This window comes from Ostrinia nubilalis, chromosome 23 (genome assembly GCF_963855985.1).
Source record: "Ostrinia nubilalis chromosome 23, ilOstNubi1.1, whole genome shotgun sequence".
Classification (NCBI taxonomy): Eukaryota; Metazoa; Arthropoda; class Insecta; order Lepidoptera; family Crambidae; genus Ostrinia; species Ostrinia nubilalis.
This window is the reverse complement of record NC_087110.1, coordinates 12,158,416-12,179,723: the sequence shown is the minus strand read 5'-3', so window position 1 is coordinate 12,179,723 and position 21,308 is coordinate 12,158,416. Positions and strand designations below refer to the sequence as shown.

General features: G+C 36.8%; 1 long non-coding RNA gene across 1 annotated transcript; it reads right to left on the bottom strand.

Moving 5' to 3' along the window:
• Positions 1 to 15,365: 15,365 nt before the first annotated feature.
• On the bottom strand, positions 15,366 to 21,203 carry LOC135083414 (uncharacterized). Its single transcript, XR_010259598.1, has 2 exons — positions 21,128 to 21,203; positions 15,366 to 20,539 (listed from the first exon to the last, which is right to left on the bottom strand). It is a non-coding gene; the product is annotated as an uncharacterized LOC135083414 (long non-coding RNA).
• Between the last annotated feature and the right edge of the window lie 105 nt (positions 21,204 to 21,308).

The window sequence follows — 21,308 nt, the reverse complement described above, 5'->3', positions numbered from 1 at the left end:
GAACGAACGAACGACCGACGTTATTACACCAGTGGACCTAAATAAAGCAACTGTCATGACAGTGTTAATTTGGAAATTGCTATATGGACCGAAATAACTTCGAATAACAAAATACACTGCATATAATTTTAATATTAGAGGAAAATTACTATCAAAAACATAAGTCTAGTTAGTAAAGCCTTTTTTTTTTTCTAAAAAGATCAAGGTAATAAACAAATAACGCGTAATAGAGACTAAACTTTTGAACGGAAAAGAATTCACTTTGTAACAAGAACAACTTGTCATTGTAATGTATTCTTATGTAACCTAGGTATAATAAATTAATGCAGAGCGAATACAGACCACAACGGGTTAGCTCTATGTATTAACCAATAAAGTTTATGAAACATTGTATATTGTATTAGTGTGGGAATCGTACAAAGCATCGATGTTATTGTATTTCTGTATTCCACGCAATCTGCTAATGGAAAGAAAACAGGTGAACACAAACTAAACTAACAAAGGAGATGCTATAGGTAGATGTTGTGGGTAGGTACGTAATACTGTTGACGTTGCGGACGCTCTTTTGTAATATTTTGGGGTTCTGAAACTTGACTTGTTATTCGTATTTCGATTTGAGCAATTCATTATTTTATGCTTTTATCTTTCTTACTATTTTTGTATGTGAAATATATTTCAAGTCCAAACAAACTCAGGGCCAGAGATAATCTCTTTATTCCAACTCAATCAGTGAGCAATGTCAGAGAATAAGTGAGTATACACTCGTACATCTAGCCACTCTACAATCTGACAGAATCAAGAAAACCACAACTTTTACAGGTGGTACAATATGAATGACCAAGTCGACATCTTTATTGGCTAGGTGTGACGGAGTTTGGTCATCTATCTTCTTGTCGCCGTGCGTAATAAAGATCACAAGAGTTTAGGCTTAAAAACAAACAAGGCAGTTTATTTTAAAGCCTAAACTAACTGGAATTAAGAACTTGTAAAATATCCATCCAGTTTATATTGAAAGATTCTACTAGCTCCCTTTCGATAGCGTCATCCGAGCACCCATTCACCTCGCATACACCATTCCTTCACACACACATTAAACAGGAATCCACGCAATAAGACCAAAGCCCGTGCCATAGCAATAACATCTGAAAGTAGCAAGTTTGGCACCGTTGCTCGAGTTGTAATCACAAACGAACTGAAATCGCGAATTTGGTCAAAATCCAAATTAAAAATGTTTTATTTAGTATTTTTAAACTTTCATAGTGCATTTTTGACTAAATTCTCACTATTACGGGATTTGGCAACACAAAAACAAAACTTTTAAAAAGGTGAAACCTTTCCCGACGTTTCGACTCGGTTGCACAAGTCATGGTCGCTGAAGAGATGTCTTTATTTGTTTAGAGTTAGACGACAATGAACGGTCCTGCGCTGCCCGCATCCAGGCTCTTCCCGCGACCTTTACCAGATCGTCGGTCCTTAAATGCAAAGTATTGCTTGTTATTAATTAGTAGCTTTTGCCCGCGGCTTCACCCGCGTGAAATTTAGTTTGTCACATATCGTCATAAATTATAGCCTGTATGTTAATCTGGGTTATAAACAATAATGCTGTAAAGTTTCAACAAAATCCTTTCAGCAGTTTTTGCGTGAAAGAGTAACAAACATCTAGATATCCAAACATCCAGACATCCACACAAACTTTCGCATTTAAATATTAAGTAGGATTATAAGTAGGATTACTTGCTCTTAAGGAGCCTTTATAAGTCTCAGAGATTTTTCCCTACAATCATTGTAAAGATAGGCAAGTTCTGGAAGGAAACGCAGCAACAAACTCAGTCACCCATATTAATTACTGTTTCAGGAAAATAAATCTGAATTTACCACGCATTCTTGTAGCATGAAAGTTCTAATATAGTTTATCTTAGGATAATGACCTAGGTATTAACTTTTAAATTTATTTACTTCGCCCAACATACCAGCTCATACATACATACCGTATCAGGTGCGATTAAGGTCAAACGCAGACTAAGTCATGTAAAAAGAGTCCGTCCTGAAATTTTCATTTTCAATGAATATTTCAATCCGGTCCGGATCCGGTACCCATCCGGAGTTCCATTAGCCGGAACGACAGGACGTCGGCAAGTGTGTGTGAAATATGATCACGCGGGTGAGTGGGGAAACGGGTGCATACGGATTTATTTAGGATTACCCAAAATCATACAAAGCTTAAATTTCAAGGCATTTACTGAAAATGCGTCTTTTCAGCAAGTAGATATGTAGGTCTCATATGAGATCAATTAAAGTGAGAAAAAGTGCTTCTTAAAAGCCTACCGTAAATTTTAATAAGTATTTTTATTTTACTAAATCTATTTTTAACAAATCAGATAAAGCACACGATTTTTTAAAGTTTGTGTTTCTGTTTTTAATTAATGGAAGCCTCGACGAAAGAGAAAAGCAAGAAACAATACAACGCATCTACAGAGAGATTTTACTTTTTTTAAACGGTTTCATGTTAAAATTAAGTTGGATTTAAACCCGGTTTCCACCAAAGCGAAGCAGAGTGGAGCGGTAAAGTGTTTTGAATAACCAATCAGATTTCATTATTTCCACGTCTCTCCGCTACGCACCGCGCCGCCGCCGCTGTCAAATTGTATAGAAAATGTTGACGGTCCGACACTTCTCCGCTACACTCCGCCTCGGTGGAAACCCGGCCTTAATAGAAAGTTCCAAGCCTGTCAAAAGTGCAACCGAAATGTTCCACATTTAACGGTGCTATCAACCAAGTTCAGTTGCAAATTCAAAGCTCAACTACCCGCAAAATGAACAATAGTTAGGATCTAACTCAGGTATGTAGACTCTGATAACTCACTTAACAACTGTAACTTAGTTATGTAAGCGAGAACGAACTAGTAGAGGGTGATTCTAACAGAGCGAAGGTTTTACGCTAACTCCTGAAGCAAACAGTCAAATCTAGCTGGTTTGCAACTTTTTACCCGGGGTTTAGGTAAATTTTAGGTAGCCAATACGATTTACACGTATAATGTTAGGTATACGTGATTACACTGACAATTAAAAAAAAAACATAAAAAAACTCATTAAACTTATTTTATTTTTGCAAGTAGACTTTTAAAAGGCATAACGCAATTTACTAAGTACATAAACTTTAGAAATAAATGTTTGTTTCATGCTTTCTTTCTTTCAATTTGACTACATGGCTAAATGGCCGGAAGGCGCAGCGTGGGACGTCCACCTACAAGGTGGACCGACGACATCGTAAAGGTAGCAGGGAAGCGCTGGACGCAGGCCGCTACCAATCGATCAACGTGGAAAGCATTGGGGGAGGCCTATGTTCAGCAGTGGACGTCCTATGGCTGAAATGATGATAATGATGATGATGACATGGCTAAATACAAACTCGAGTTAAGTATAAATAACTAAAGATTTCGTATAAAAATATTTTCTTCTATTTCTGTAACCTCCTGAAATATCTATTTACGTTTGTTTGTATTTCCTTTCTTCCAGCGAATAAGATAAGAAGACTGAAACGAAGCGAAGTTCCTCAGTGAGTAGATTAGGCATATTTTTACTTGAAAGTAGGTATATTCTGACAGGCATTGACAAGGGTGAGGAGGTTTCTCAGAAGAGTTTTTCTTAGCTCCTTTAATGAAAATTTTCTGCTTATTTACATGAGAAAATTACCTTTCTCAGTACTACTCTAGTGACTCTAGTATACTTTACATAGATTTTCATGGATAGAGAAACTAAGCAAAATTTTTGCTCCATTTTGGAAAGAATTACAACTGAAGTTCGCCGCAGCTGCCTCATTCGTAGTAATTTAGCCAAACTTAAACCATGCAGCGCTAGAATGCTTAAATTAATGTCAAAGTCGCACTAAAGTGGTGTACGGATTGTAGTACACTACTGTTGAACAGAACAAGTGTTCGGATCACGAAATTTAGTGCGTGGTACAGATTATTTCACTTTGTTCACCTTAGTGAAGAAAGTGGAATTTTTAGTGTCCTGATTTCACCTCGGAACCATTTTACCCAGCTTCATTTTCCAGGTAAATTGGTTCGACTAAAGCGGTCGCCTTTTTTTCACCTAACAATTGATTCACCCAGGTGAACAGATGCGAAGACCTGGGTGAATTAATCCCTAATAGACTAAGAGCTAGTGAACGCCAGACCTACGTTATTTTGTAAATGCTGAAAGTTTGGCAGCGCATGCTCCCAACATAGCTAAGAACCATGGCCAAACATGAAGTTTGGGTCATGGTGGCTTTGGCAGACAGACGGTACTAAAGGTGTGTAAAATACCAACTTAATTACGTCAAAGTATAAAGGCTGATTTTTTAATATTTCCTTCAAAATGTTATTAGTAATGACGTCATCAATTGACAGACACCTACCATGGTGGCAGCCCTTAGCCAGACACCTTAAAGTTCATGAAAATGTGGTCCTACTTACGTCATACTATAAAAGCTGATATTTACATAAAATATTTGAACTATTATTTGATGAAGTTTCCTCATCAGCCAGACACTTCTGATGGTTCCTTCGCCTTGCCAGACAGCTTTTAGGGTGGCTGAAAGTGCGAACGCGAGGCACTATAATTATTGTTTTTTGTACTTTTTCTTATGTTACTCAAGTATTTGAGTCTGTAAATCATCATCTCATGTTGATGAGCTGATGATGGAAGGTAAGTACAACTCCGTAAGGCTTAGGTAATCCCTAATTTTAAAGTGATCACCTCTGAAAGTTGCCTAGATTAAAGTTCTTAGCAACATTATCATTACCTATGTTAATGCTAATGTTGCTAAGAACTTTACTCTAGGCGTTTAGCAACTATTTTGAAGATAAAATTTGTGGCACCACATTTTCCGCGTATATAAATTCTAGTGAGGATTTGGGGGTCCTAATTCAATATAGAATTGTTATAGTATTATTTGCTACTATAAATTTGATTATACTATGCATAGTAATAGATATATCGTGATGGTTTCGCTGGAAGGATACTCTGCAGCGCAACCACTTTCAATAACAAAATACGGCGAAACCTGTGACATATTTTTTTTTAAATAGGACTAGAATTTTATAGACATTTCAAAGATTTATTTTAGAAACACACTAGACTAGTTAAATCAAAAGTAGTTCCGCCGGGGAGCATGACGTGAATTATCCTACAACTCCTAAGCGTTAAGGAGTTGTACCTTCCATCAACATGGGATGATGACTAGCTGATGCAAACACCCAAATAACTTTAGAAACTATACTTATATATATATACTGGTTAAGGAATTGTCCTCCAACTCCTAAGCCTTAAGGAGTTGTACTTAGCTTCCATCATCAGCTCATCAACATGAGATGATGATTTACAGACTCAAATACTTGAATAACTTAAGAAAAAGTACAAAAAACAATATTTATAGTGCCTCGCGTTCGCACTTTCAGCCACCCTAAAAGCTGTCTGGCAAGGCGAAGGAACCATCAGAAGTGTCTGGCTGATGAGGGATTTTCATCAAATGATAGTTTAAATATTTTATGTAAATATCAGCTTTTATAGTATGACGTAAGTAGGACTACATTTTCATGAACTTTAAGGTGTCTGGCTAAGGTCTGCCACCATGGTAGGTGTCTGTCAATGACTGACGTCATTTCTAATAACATTTTGAAGGAAATATCAAAAAATCAGCCTTTATACTTTGACGTAATTAAGTTGGTATTTTACACACCTTTAGTACCGTCTGTCTGCCAAAGCCACCATGACCCAAACTTCATGTTTGGCCATGGTTCTTAGCTATGTTGGGAGCATGCGCTGACAAACTTTCAGCCTTTATAAAATAACGTAGGTCTGGCGTTCAGTAGCTCTTAGTCTATAAGTGAACAAAGGCGACCGCTTTAGTTGAATCAATTCACCTGGGTGAAATGGTTCTGAGGTGAAATGGGGACACTAAAAATTCCACTTTCTTCACCCAGGTGAACAAAGTGGAATGAACCCGTGGTGTGGTACAGTCAGCATCAAATAGTTCGTAACACCCAAAGTGGTCAAAAAGTTGACAGCACAACCTTATTCCAATGAGGGCTATCGTTTTAGCGCTCACCAGTTGGCGCCACTGTAGAGTAAGGTCCTGTCACTTGCTAGTAGCGAAGACAGTGGCGCCAACTGGTGAGCGCTAAAGTGGTAGGAGGACTATCGCATTTGCCCTCATCAAGATGGCGCCACTGTAGAGTAAGGTCCTGTCAATCGCCAGGGGTGCCAACTGTTAAGTATAAAAACGATAGCCCTCATTGTAACAAAGACGTGTTGTGAACTTTTTGGCTACTTTGGGTGTCACGAACTATTTGACGCTGACTGTGTATATCGATGACTTTATAGCTATACCTAATCGATTAAAATAATAGGGCACCTTTAATCGATGCTATACGCCGAGTCAAATCAAACCGAACCTCTTATTTGAAATAATTACCAGTTGTTTCACGTATAAGTGAGTTATAATTCCTAGGCAATTGGAAATTCCATGGCATTTTTAATAGGGACATGAACGATGCGACACTCGACACGGAAATTATTATGTAGGAGAATTCACATCACATCACATTGCAATTAGACGTTTGAATCATAAATTGACATTTAATTCTTATGGGTTGAAAGAACTAACGTCACGACACCAGGGTAGATCAGGATCAATGAGGGTTTTCGCGATTGAAAAATCCGCCAGATGGCAATACGTAGACGCGAGGTCCAAATGCTGCATGATTGGTTATTTTTGACATGACATTGACAGATAATTCAAAATCCACCAATCATGCAGCATTTGGACCTCGCGTCTACGTATTGCCATCTGGCGGATTTTTCGATCGCGAAAACCCTCATTGGACAGACTACTGAAAATCCTTGTTTGATCAAACAACATGGAAATCAAAGCCAGGACCTCATGATAGCCCAACTTTTAACATTAAATCTCGAAGGACTTCAAAAACGTTCATAAGAATTACTTGAATTAAAGTTATTATCATACATAAGTTTTTAGATTCAAATATCGACTTGAACAGAAATTGGACTGGCTCAGAATCCTTCACATTACTTCAGATATACGTATTCTTACTTGAATGGATAGATAATAGATACACAGCTTGGTGTAAATGTTATTCAGCTTTACTTGCTGGACAATTTTGTTGCATTTCATTAATTTCCCCGCGGCAATCAGTCGGCAAGCTACTCGTATTAACGCCGGCTCGTTAGCACGCAAACAGCGCTAATCTGTTTAACTTCACGGTTACCACAGCTGATTGGTCAACGATATAGCACTACCTATAGGTGTAGAGAGAATTGCAAAAACATTATGTATTAAATTGGCTTATATTCGGCTCCAGTGGGATTCAAACTCGGGATCGTAGCTGCGTTTAAAAAACGCGTATCACCAATTTTCACTCTTGGTTTCAGAACTAGGACTTGGGGATATATCTTTAACTGATTGACTGACTGACTCACTCACTCATCACGAAATCTCAGAAACTACAAGTGCTAGAAGTCTCAAATTTTGCATGGGGTTTTTTTTTAGAACGTAGGTGCTTACTAAGACAGGATTTTGCAAAATTCAACCCCTAAGGCGGTAAAACGGGATCCACGCGTACGAAGTCGCGGGCGACCGCTAGCTTACATATGAATTTAAGTACCTATCACAGTTTTCTCAAATTGATATTTATTTGCTTACATTTGCTATAACGCGTCTACGGTCTGTAACATTTAACCGCAACGAAATTATAAGTCGCGTCGTTTCAGCCAAATGACGTCCACTGCTGGCCAAAAGCATCTCCTAAGGATTTTCTTTGTAATTATAAAATTACAATTAACTTACAGAAAAACAAATCCTTATGAAAAGAAGAAAAAAAAATAATTCCAGTCTCTGCTGGGACTCAAACCCACGACCTTACAATTGCAGGACAACTGAACCAACAACCGGCACACACAATAATATTAATAAAGTTCAAAATGGGTTGTTTGTTATTTACAGGAACATAGATCACAGAAAATGTCATCAAAGTAATTTTCATTTTCATAATCACTGTTTAATCTACCAAACCCTTCTACGAGTATTAATAAAATGGAAGTCATTCAAAAAAACAGTTTTGGAACTTTATCGAACATCAATATACATATACGGAGATAATCTCAAACAACTACTTTATTCCTGGCGAAGCTAGAGCTTCGATTGACCCCTTTCCCGGGATAGATTTGACAGCTCGACCCACTTTGACAGGATTGGTATCAAAGGCTGTATATTGCCGGTAGTTTTCACAAATTATAGAGGATTAGGACTTACAAGATTATTAAAGAGTTTAATGGTAGTGGCTTGGATTGTTTGGATATTTTTATTAATTTACCAACCTACTTTTAACAAGACTTTAGTCTTGGTAAAGACCTGATTCTAGCAGTGAACTGGGCTGATGATGTTAATGATAATAAACGGTTAATTGCTTGCTGTATGTAGGTAAGTCAATGGTTAGGACATCGAACTGCCGATTCGAAAGGTTAGGTATGCTAGTATCTACATCAACTACTGGATTATTGTGGTAAACCACTCTTCTAACCAGCAAAAACATAGGCACTTAGCGTAGCGTCTTAGCGTATCTGTAAAAAGTTATCGCCTATTAAATTTCCACCTTGTAATCCTACTAATATTATACATACGAAAGTTTGTATGTTTCTTTTTCTTGTAACATGATGAAACTTTACAGTAGGTATTATTGTTTACACATCAGAATAACTTATAGGATAATTAATATTGATCTGTGACCTGTAACTGAATTTCATGTAAGCTAAGCCGCGAGCAGAGCTAGTTTGGTATACACGATTTCAGAAAGTTTCAGCTATACTCTACAGTCTACATAACTGATATAGATTGACTATGTGAAAATCTCTCGAGAACATGTAGGTAGACGAGGAAAATAACAAACAGCCTTGGGAAAGTCGCATAGTTATGGATTTTCCTCGATAACATAGAGTTTTCGAAGGACCAGCCTTGATTACCAATGGGGTGACGGAGATAAAATATTGGTAGAGGCTATGAATAATGTAGAGACAGCAATATAGGAACTGAAGTTCAGACTTCAGGATTGTTTATAAGACGGGAATTGTGTTATGGACTTAGGAAAAGGGTGGGTTCGATTCTCAATTGGTTAGAACGATTTTTCCTAATAAATATTTGTTGCTAATGTACAAGTAAATTATACAAGCCTTCAATATTTACGCTTAAGGTAGAGGCATTGGTAGGTCAATAAATATAAAGGCTTTAATTGAAGATTCTGACTTATAACACTTCCAAGTTTTTTTCTTGGTACTGAATAAAATTATTCGTCGTTTCAGCCAAATGACGTCCACTGCAGGACAAAGGCCTTCCACAAGGATTTCCACCTAACCTTACTTACTTACTTTAAAATAAAATTATTCGGTTTCGATCCTTCTAGATAGCACGTCAAGTGTGAAGCTACATAATTAATTGTTCATTGACACGCTTATTTTTATTTTTCGATGGCATTATTAATCAAATATGTCACAATTCACGCAATTAATTAGTATAAAAGTCTGTCTGAAATGAAAAGGCAATTTGTCTAATAACAGAAACTAGGCTGGATTCCAGACCCAGACGCGACCGATCAAATCGCGTGCTTTTGACTCATTAACGACTGTACACTATACGAATCACTACAAAAAGTTTATTTATAATACTGAGACTGTAATAAATATGTTTCAGTAGATTTTTATCATTAAAAAATATAATATTTGTCTCAAAATTAACACATACAATATAACGATGTAGAACGGGCGACGTCACATCAAGCTACTACGAGGGGTGTTCAAAAAGTAATGAGAATGGGATAGGTATTTCTAGCCATCACTAAAATCTGAAAGAAAGTAGATAGCCTTATTCTTCACTAGAAACTGGTAAAAAATTAATTTAAGTTCACCATTGCGTTTAAGAATTACATTCGCCTGAATACCTACGAACAGTAGGAATCGGAAAGTCCTTGTTTTCTGTGGCATCCGTACACAACCTTGAAGTTCCGGTGACAGCCAAAAGTTGGGTTTTAAAATGCTCAAAAACCCATCATATTCTCTAGATCTGACTCTCGATTACCTACGCATCAACAATTTATAGACTTGTTTACTAAGGAGTAGGTAAAACATCAAAATAGGTAGATAGATAGGCACATAGCTCGTAGAGACGATGGCCGTTGGGGCAGAAAAGTTCTCGAGTGGCGACCACGGGCTGGAAGACGTAGTAGCGTGGGCAGGCCTCCTACTAGGTGGACCGACGATCTGGTGAAGGTCGCGGGAAGAGCCTAGATGCGGGCAGCGCAGGACCGTTCATTGTGGAAAACCTTTGAGGAGGCCTTTGTCCAGCAGTGGACGTCATACGGCTGAAACGAACGAGGTAGATAGATATATCCTTGAAAATGCTGAAAACCTTTACTTACTTAGGTAGTTTTTCAGAAAGTCATAATTTATTTACAAGAGCAAAACTCATTAGCGCGTTGTAGGTGTAACATCTATTTTATGTATCTACCCACTCCTAGTTTACGCAATGCTTTATTGCGTGGATGTCGGATATTATGGCGAATCCCACGGGAACAGGATCTATTTATACGATAAAAACATCCCATCCCAGCAGGAATATTGTAACTTTCTGTCAATAAACGAATTTTCGAACGAATCGAGCGAAGCGAGGTAAGACGCGGGACAAGTTCAGAGGGAAAATAAGAGGGAAGAACTAGAGTAGGTAAATATAACCATTACTGACATTACTTATGCGAGTACGTAAAAAGTATGTAAATATAAAAGTAACTAAAAATTTAGTTTTTATAATCATACATTAAACTAACTACCTACTACGTCGAGTGAAATGTAGTTTTATCTTGCTGAGCATTGAGGTTGTATGGTATTTTAACCGACCTCATCAAAAGGAGGTTCTCAATTCGGTTAGCTTATTCAAAGTTAAAGCATAAGCATAAAAGTAAACGGTCTAACAAGCAAGAGTACTTACTCTAACGTATGTAGGTACTTGCAAGTCACAATATTATGTAAATAAAACGATATACATAATTTGGGACTGTCGTCCTTTATGTAGGTCATTCCACTCTTCTAATTTACTCGAAACGTTTTCATCTCAACACTGAACAGCATTGACAAACAAAAAGACTACGAACCTACCCTCTCTATTTTATTAAATCTTACCGTCACACACCTTCACTTATTTTTCATTTTTAAACGGTTCTTATTTTAAATGTTAAACAAAAATTTTGTGTCGTTAAGAACATATAAAATGGAGTGATTCTATTGTTTTTTTCAACAACAAATGGCACTTATCAAGAAAATAGCCCAATATTTGAGCGTACCAAACATTTTTGTCGCCAATAACAGGCGTCCATCAAAAATCGAGTAACCAATCCATTGTAATCTGCTTTTTATCACAGACTTATCGACTAATTGATGCTCACCCGTAAATTAGATAGTTTCTTCTCAAAAACACTCGACAATAATTCTATTCACAATTTGGTGACTGGTTGTGCGGTCAACCGTGAAAGCACGCGCGCGCCTTCCACGGAAATCGGCGAGGGACTGCCGCTTACAGACATGCGCTCTGAAAATCGATGTAGTAACTGCGATTGTTGTTGTCGCTGACCGTTTCACCCTTATTTGTGGCAACTTTTGGATATATTCTGTTTGGAATTCATTCATAAATAATTATCGACTCTTTATTCTATTAATATAGCTTTTTTTCGCTTGCCAATCACACACGGAAAACTGGGTTTTGTCGAATTAAAAATCGCGCATCTCTCGGGAGTTTATATTCAGGGTACAAAAATGGAAAATCTTATTACCCTGGGGAATGGAGAATCTTTTCGTGAAACATTTTGCAAGATTAAAATTTAATAAGTAGGCTTAGTTAGTTTATTACCTGATTATTATAACAAACTAGGCCGATATTCAGTTGTTTAACTTTTACTTATCTAAATTAATAGTTGAATAGTTTTATTTTCCTAGATATAAAATAATTAATAGAGATCATAGAATAAATAATAATTAATAGAGTTATCTAAAATTCGTTGAATGGTTGAATGCAAAATTATAATAGAACCTGACCACTTCCTGATAGTCTATAATATTAGGAACTTATTATTTTCAGATATGCATTTAGTTCAAATTTAACTTTTCTGCTGACTGTAGCCTAGTAAATCAGTAAAGTTTAAACAGACAGTGGTGTTAGCTAAACGAGCGAACAGTTAACGGTTATTTAACTGATTGCCACAGGGACAAGGTTGATTGGAAAAAAATTACACTAAATAAGTAAAATTTTATAAAAAAAAATAAAACCGACTCCAAAAAACCTACACTAAAACGTAGAAAAATAATTACTAATTACCTACTTATTTATTAGGACGAATTATTAATATTTATGTAGGTATACCATGATTGATACTTCTGGAGTCGGTGCCAAGATTATGAAACATGTAAAGTTTGCCTGCACCGACTCCAAAAGTATCAATCATGGTATACCTACATAAATATTAATAATTCGTCCTAATAAATAAGTAGGTAATTAGTAATTATTTTTCTACGTTTTAGTGTAGGTTTTTTGGAGTCGGTTTTATTTTTTTTTATAAAATTTTACTTATTGTTTGCTTTTTAGTTAACTAATTATTACCTTGATGTTACCACTGAAGGTAGGCAGTACACTGAGACCAAAAAAAATTGGTTCATAATCGGCGGAGATATTGCGTATAAAAAAGTTCATCCCCAATTTTCCACCCTTGGGGGTGAAATATTTTCTTCAAATTCGCATGAAACCACCCTTTTGATAATACCTATTCAACAAAAAAATTATCGTTCAAATTGGTTTATAATCGGCGGAGATATTGCGTATAAAAAAGTTCATCCCCAATTTTCCACCCTTGGGGGTTGTTTTTTTTATTATTAAATTTAAATGGGACCACCCTTGAGGTATTACCTATACGCCGAAAAAAGATTTGTTCAAATCGGTTCATAATTGGCGGAGTTATCGCGTAACAAACATAGAAAAAAAAAAAAAAAAAAAACATACGGGTCGAATTGAGAACCTCCTCCTTTTTTGAAGTCGGTTGAAAAAGTGACAAAAAACGGAACTAATTAAACTAGATGATTTTTTTTTCTTAGAAACTACACACATAAGCCTTTGGTCTATGGTGAATGTGATGGAAGATACTGCCACAGTACCTATTTGCAGTAATTTATTGCGAATTCGTGCTAGACACGTAAAAATACTCATTTATCCACTTTGTAAAGTATCCTCACTTCTTGACAACTTTCTTGCAATTTAAACTAACGAATAGGCAGTTACAGGAGTTTGTAGTCATAATTTAAACATTTTAATGAATTTTCCAAGATTAAACTAACTTGCCTAAATAATGATTTTGCGTGCCTGAAGTTTAGAACTTCAAGGTTGCACGGTGGTTCAAACTTAATCCGTACTAACTAATATTATAAACGTGAAAGTAACTGTTTCCGTTACCTTTTCACGGTAAAACCACTAAAAAAACTAAACCGATTTTGATGAACTACACTCGCGAGCAAAAGTATGGAATCACTTACATGAAGTTGTTTCCACGCGATCTTGTGTACTAACGAGTTTGTGAGGAACAAAAAAAGTGGCACTATTTTAAAGATTAAACGTTTATCTTTAAATTGATACCAAATTCATTTAAATCACACCAGTATTTAAAAAGATATCGCGGCTGATGTGAAGAAGTAACGAAAAAGACATCGCAGAGGGAAGACCGTTTTTTCATGTCAACCTATCTATGAAATCGTCATTTGACTGGAATCGACGTCCAGTAAGAGCTCAAAAATGTTCGTAGGATAGCTATTAGCGAGTAGACAGTTTGTCTAAGACATAAGCAATAGAATTTAACTCCAAAAAGGCCTGCCACAAGCTCGAAACTGACGGCAGGTCACCGATAAGTACGCTTTCAATTTGTTCGTACACATCTCGATGTTAAGTCGAGCAAGCCACCCCCATAAGCCACTGTTTCAGCGAACCAGCACTGCACAAATCGCTCCTCAGGCCGCCTATAAACCCGACCTCTTCGACTGCTACCCTGCAAACACAGTTTGCATTCATCGGAGAACAGAACTCGCCTCCATTACTCGCCTTCCCATCGAGATGTGTACGAGCAAATTGAAAGGGTTCTTATCGGTGACCTGCCGTCAGTTTTGAGCCTGTGGCAGGCCTTTTTGGAGTCAAATTCTATTGCTTATATCTTAGACGAACTGTCCACTTGCTAACAGCTATCTTACGAACATTTTTGAGCTCTTGATGGACATCGATTCCAGTCAAATGACGATTTCATAGAGAGGTTGACATGAAAAAACGGTCTTCCCTCTGCGATGTGCACCGGCGCTGTTCAGAACTTGGTCTCGGGATAAAGCCACTAGTCTCCCGAAAGCGTCTTGAAACTTTCGAAACCCAGGACTGGCTTATGTGGCGCTGACGTGCGACAGCCCGCTGGCTGAGCCTTTCTTGCAATAGTGCAACGATTTGTGCTGCTTCTGAAGGTGTAGAATCCCAGGTAAAGTGTCAAAAGAAGCGGAGATATGTATGAATCAACGTGTAAAAGCAAAAATATAAAAACGCGTGCTTTTATAGGGGGTAAATAGGCCGCAACTCGCGACGTATCAAACAGTTCATACATGTCTTTTTCGTTACTTCTTCACACCAGCCGGGATATCTTTTTAAATACTGGTGTGATTTAAATGAATTTGGTATCAATTTAAAGATAAAAGTTTAATCTTTAAAATGGTGCTACTTTTTTTGTTACTAACAAAATCGTTAGTACACAAGTTCGCGTGGAAACAACTTCATGTAAGTGATTCCATAGTTTTGCTCGCGAGTGTATAATGCAGCGAGATATTTAGGGCTGATTTTACCATCGTCGTATACCTAACTTTTATCTGAAGAATAAGTTTGGTAGATTGACAGTTTCAGTGTCGGAAATATGTCAAAATGACAAGTTTATTCTTCAGTTAAAAGTTATCCGACGATGGTAGAATCAGCCCCTTTAAAACTTAGGCTAAACAGGATAGTTTTTATACCAGGTTTTGAAAGGGCAACACCGGCGCTATAGTCATTCTAAAGCCTGGTCCGTGAGCACGTAGAATCCCGTCCAATGCCCCAAGCTGCCCATCCTTGTCGCTCGCACGTAATTATGTTGCTGTCGCGTGTAGCTTGGGGTCATTGGACGGGTTTCTATGTGCTCACGGACCAGGCTTTAGCCTAAATTTACGCAGGTGATACCGCGGGTAAAAGCTAGCTTAGCTATGAATAAAAGCCGTAATTTTCATAATATTTATTTATTGTTAATATGCAATGGTTCACAGCGACTACGGCTCTAGTGGAAGATATTACGTACACTTACAATAGTCTGCGGTACATTACAAATAACATAAATACAATACTACAATCCCATAGGAGTGGTAAATATATTTTCAAAAACGGGGTAAAATAGGCTCAAAACATAAGTAATACGAAGATATAGGCATTATTTCAACTGTCTGTGGACACCATATTTTTTATAATGGCAACATTACTGGCTTACTAACGCCATCTAGGTTTAAAGGCTTTCAGTTTGCTATGTGGAATGTAAACATTTGGAAATATTAGACACGTATTATAAAACTACACTCAAATAGAAATCTTAACTCAAAATAAATGTATTTCTGAGTTTTGTCTTGAACTTAAGCTCAAGAAGATTGAGATTTTTTCTTGGTTGAATTTAAATATTTTTTACCATTCACAGAACAGAAACTATTGACTGAAATAGAATCAAATTTTGAGCGTAGTTTCGTAGTATGAGCCTTAGTTTTGTTTACTTTAATTTAAATAGGACTTCACAAGATGTACTAACACACTACAAAATGATACAAAAATGGAGGTTAGTTCATGAAATAAACGTAGAAATAAAGGTATATTGAAGCAGCAATAGCATCGCAGACTATCTGACAATATTTGAATAATTACATACTATAATGCGATTACAATACAACAATTTTACATTCAAATACCTAACAACGGCTTCGGGTAACGGACTTTAGGTTGGCACTAACATACGATCGGTGGGAGCGGCCATTGCTAGGTACCTATCATTAAATTTATCATTAATCATTCATTAAAACATTTCGTTTCATTAAAATGTCATCTCCCAGCCAGACACATTTAGATAATTATTTATTATATAATTTTTAGTTACTATATTTATCTATACTATAATTATATTGTAATCACACTTAACAAGTATACAAATTATACGGGAAATAACACTTAAATACCTAATCTATATTACAACTCGTCAATACCAACAGATCATTTCGCTTCCTACTTAATTTTTTATCTATTTATATATTAATAATTGTGATAAACAGATTTACAATGTAAATAAATAGTGAAATACTATAAACATTAATTTTTCATTTCTAACAACTACGTAATTTTATTTATTTACCTATAAATTAAAGTTGTTCGAGTTTAATATAAAAGAAAAATAATGAGTAAAGGAAGAGATTTTTAATGAGCTATTAGATTTAGTTATGTTCATTAATTTTTAAGTAGAATTTTAAGAGTACATTAAAATTGCGTGCGTTAAAACGCGTTAAGTCAATTCACGTGTTAGATTGGCGTTTAAAAAACGCTCGAGTGACGCTGACTGTTCCTACGAGAGTGAACCTTGTTACAAGTAGATAAGAGTAAAAATCCATAACAACATCACTATTCAAAAATATGCAACAGTAAATGAAATTACCCTGTTAAGAAGACATTGTATATCTTAAAAATCGTCCTCAGCCTTTCAATGATATTATTTGGTTTTTAATTTTTTTATTTTTATAACGACTGAGAATCGTTCATCTGCGACACGAATGGACAAAATAAATAAAAAACTAAACTAAAAGGCAGTCTTTTAAAATAAATACTGATTTTATTAAACGAATAATTTAAATAGAAATAAAAATATAACTTAAAACGATGAACAATAAATAAACAGATGAACATTCTCATTCGAATAGTAAACACTAATTTGCTAAGGGTTCTAGGTACAGGGTTTGGAAACACAAGAAAATAAAAATAAAAACCGAGAAGTACGTTTAAAAGATCTGAAAACATTAAAATAAGACGGATATCGTGATGTACGCATTTATACTTACGACTAGGGAGTTTTTTTACAGAATAATATAAGACTGTATCCAATCATTCTCAATCTGAACCTCAAGACATGCTATCCTTTTCACACTCCTAAGGTGAGAATGGGATAGATACAAAACTAGAACTGTCAAGAGATTTAAATAAAGAACGCGGAAAGTCGCCATTTACATTTAAAAACGTCACAAAAATGTTACATTGAATATACCCTACACAGTAGGTAAGTGAAAAAAATGTTTATCCATAGACAATCTATACGAGGAGACTATTCGAGAAAGGAAATGCAATGCGAATCAAATGCACAATACAGATCGATGTGTTTGAATGTTCGACCGCGATATTTAGAACCTTTTCTATTTTTTTCTTATTGTTCTGTGGCTCTTACTGAGGTTAGTTTCTTTAAAACACACCTTTATTTCGCAAGGAATAAGGGAGCTTTCATTGTTAACATGTTACATCTGATGACATTTGACGTCACTACAAGCAATGCCTTTCAAAGTCAACCAACCTAATATTTTTTGATTTCAAATCAAATATCAAACATAGCAAACAAGCAAAATATTATGAGCCAGCTTTTACAAAGTTTAACAACGTTGAATTAGATTCTAAGAATTATTTATATCTATAGCTTTAGTCACGTAACAAAACATCGCTGAATGCGATCCTATCGAGTAATCGTTCTATCGAAATGACCCTTATGAATACGGATTTAGAACTGTTTTTCAATGGGACGACTTCTGAACGTCAGCGAGATCTTGACTGTCAAAATACGTGAATTAGGCCACTGATCTATTATTTATCGAAAGTTACATTGTAAGCTACCTTAATAGGTATCGATTAATTAAATCTCGGGTCTAAATAAAGCGGTCGAACATCACTAAGGAATCCCAAGAAACAGGTCAGAAGTGACAAACGTAAACTTTACGCCTACAAATTACGCTTCATTACCGAAAAAACAATTTGATCGAAGCATCTTATTCATTGTTCTAACTTCGATGCGACTGCGCCTACACTCGAGCTACCATTGGCCCGTTTTTTAATTTAATTTTTAGTGGTTAACGTAAGTAGTATAATATACAGAGACATGGCACTGCCCGTCCATTGAATACTCAGGCGAAGATCTAAATATTTAATTTAATTTTAATTTAAATTCGGTATTTCACCGTGCAAATATTATGTCACTTACACGTTATCGAAGACTACGTTAAAATATACATTAATCAATAGAAAATATTAATTTTTTGGCATGTGTTCGTGGTTACACGAATATGTAACGTATGTACACTGACGTAAGGTTGATTTTCTGCCACGCCTAAACTTAATATTGCAACCACCCTTAATGTACACGTCATTGTTTGCCGTTGGGCCGAAAATGGCGCCAACTATTGGCTGAAGTATTCTCGTCCTTTACTACTGCGAAGCGAGTAATAAGGACAAAATACTATTCGAAATATGAACGTCTTATGACAATGTTAGGATGACAAGTACGAAACTTTGTGGAAGTAATCTATCTCTGTCTGAGAGATGGTGCTTGTCAAATTAATGCAGCGTGATGAGGTAATTAATTATTAAGTCATTATCCTTTGTATATCAAAACGATCGAGGAAGAAAGAGACAAGAGTATTCAAAAACAAATACAGCAGCACTGCAAAAATCACTCTTATTTCGTGTGCAGTAAGATTATACTCGATATGCCGTATTTTACGTCAAGTATTGAACAAAGGATAATGCCATAATCGGATCAGATATTCACAATACCCAGAACTTAAATTGATACAAGAGAAAGAGACGCAAATATGAGGCAAAGCTCTCTCTTTCGCTCGTAAGCCAACATGAGTACACACCTGGATCTACAATTCACTGTCAAATAGCAATTTCAAGTTCCAGTGGATTTAAGAACGTACAGCACAATGGCTTTATCATGAGTTTATATTATACGTCATCGTTAGCTTATGTCAAAAAATCTATGAAGATTTTAGTTCTTGAAAGGAACCGCTAGGGGCGCTGTACAATCTGTCATACATTTCATGACATTTTTTTACGCAGTGACTAACGTACACTTCTATGTAAACTCATGGTAAACACACAGATTTCATTAACTTGAATTGAGACTAAACATTTTCAGCGACCCATTTTTGAGAATTGTTTAAGAAAGCATACAAATCGTTTAGAGGAACTTTCAATAGTCTGGATCATTATAAACTTTAACGCTATTTATAAACATCTCAAAAAACATATTTACTGACGTATTAGAGATCAAGTGATTGCACAAAAATCGCACAAATCAACAGTTGCACCGCGTTTTAAATATAATTCTCGTGTACTTATATTATACAGTGGTGGAAAATTATACAAATTGGGAAGCCGGTGGCGTGTTTTTTATACAAGAGTCTTGATGGTTTCATTTAAAATACAAATATTTATCATTTCAAAAGGCGTCGGGTCTTTCTTATAACAGCATGCCATTTAGCACACAGTTTAACTATCAAACAAGAGATGGCGCTGTATCGTTATTCCGAATCGCAATATAGTCAAATTTTATCAGTTGACCGTTTTCGTAGAATGCAAATCATGGAGAAAACTAAGCCAAAAACAAAACGGCATTTGAATATTTCATTTACAATAGTTACAAGTGGCAAAAACAAAGCACTACCGCGATTTGGATTCGTAACAACGCCATCTGTGTTAGCAAACCAGTACCAAATAATATTGCTGTTTACACGCTTTCAAATAAGTTAAACTTACAACATCGGTATGTACTTACGTATCCGTCAAAATTCGCAAACCTTTCGACATTTGTTTTGATAATGAATAACTACTCATTATTATTAATGCCCGTATTACTATGAGGTCTCACAGTGCGCGTGGACGCACAGGGTGACACTGCGTTTGATTTGCTGCTCCACTTAAGCAAGCATCGTTTGTGAATACGGGCATTAGTATCCATCATCTGTCAAAAAGAAACCCAACAGTTTTCCAACGAATCACGTGACTAAATGAAACCACCATCTCAATACAACCGAAAAAAACTTAAAAAAACTCATGCACCTTGCGAAATACCGAGAGCACTCATCATTTCTTCGTCTTGACCGTCACGTAGGTCGGCTCCTCGCCGTCCTTCCTCGCCTGCCGCGGCGGCTGTCGCTGCCTTTGTTGTTGTGTTGTTGCTTGTTGTTGTTGTTGTTGTGTTGGTTGTTGTTGCAGCAGCAGAGGCAGCGGTCGCCGCTCCTTTTGTACGGACGCGTAGATCGGCGGCGGCGGGTGTATGGCCGCGTCTCATGTTTGCAACGCAGTGTTTATCTCGCGGTGGATGGTTGTCTGGTGGTGGAAGAGGTACAATAATTAATTTACAAAGGCTGATTTCCACACAAAACGTATAATTGCCTAGATGAAGTGGCTGGCAATAGCTATCGAAGCTACGATAGCCGAACGATGAAGGAGTAGGACGACTCAAAATCCGAGAAACACGGGTTCAAACCCCGCCGCTGCTCGACTACGAGTTTTGTGGTTAAGGCACTAGTAGTCGTAACACAAGCATATTTAACTTGGTACGAGGGGCTAACGGGACTACTTAAATATCTCGTAGAACTGATGGACTATGGGGCAGAAAAGTTCTCGAGTAGGACTACGGGCTGGAATCCTTAATGTGGGTAGGCCTCCCATTAGGTGAACCGACGATCCGGTGGAGGTCGTCCGTTTTGAAATTCGTTCATCACCATCTCTAAATAGTCACACTACACTGGAAGACTACTGAATTAGGACCAATCAGACTCTTTGCCCTATGAAATAAAGTTAATTTCCGTAGGTCACACACCAGCTCGTCTAATAAGTCTTGGAGATAGCTAATCCTATGCCAGTTTAGACTCTATTCGCTGTGCAATAAGGTCGGTTTCCGCAGTAACTCACCAGCTCCTCTAGTTGCCTGGCCAGCTGGTCGCTGAGCGCCTGTATGACCTGCCTCTGTCCGTCTTGGACTGAATGCTAACTCCAGCCGGCTCCGGGCCAGTTTAGACTCTATTCCCTGTGCAATAAGGTCGGATTCCGCAGTCACTCACCAGCTCCTTGCGCCTGTATGACCTGCCTCTGT